This window comes from Aptenodytes forsteri, unplaced genomic scaffold, assembly GCF_000699145.1.
Source record: "Aptenodytes forsteri isolate BGI_AS27 unplaced genomic scaffold, ASM69914v1 Scaffold100, whole genome shotgun sequence".
In the NCBI taxonomy this organism is placed as follows: domain Eukaryota; kingdom Metazoa; phylum Chordata; class Aves; order Sphenisciformes; family Spheniscidae; genus Aptenodytes; species Aptenodytes forsteri.
The window spans coordinates 1,241,821-1,242,134 of record NW_008796216.1 but is presented as its reverse complement, the minus strand read 5'-3'; positions in this window follow the sequence as shown (position 1 = coordinate 1,242,134).

Genomic DNA, 314 nt, shown 5'->3' with positions numbered 1-314 from the left:
GACAGTAGGTGGACATGAGACAAGGGAATTGGGCAGGCCACTGTCGAAATATACTTTTTTACATGATGTGACTATTGCCTTTGATGCCTTTCCTCTCTTTCTCCCCCTTCCCCTCTGCCATCAGCATTGCTGGCTGAAATAAGTGTTTTATGGCTTTCCCTCTGCCTTCCCCCCTTCTCCCTGCCGAGAGCTTTCCGCTGGGACACGCTTCTCCCCGCGGCCACGGCAGCAGCATGGCACCGTGCCCCCGCCGAGAGGGACGCTTCAACTCCGGCTGCTTCCCCGGGGTACCGTCTCGCCCCGGCCGCCCGCCC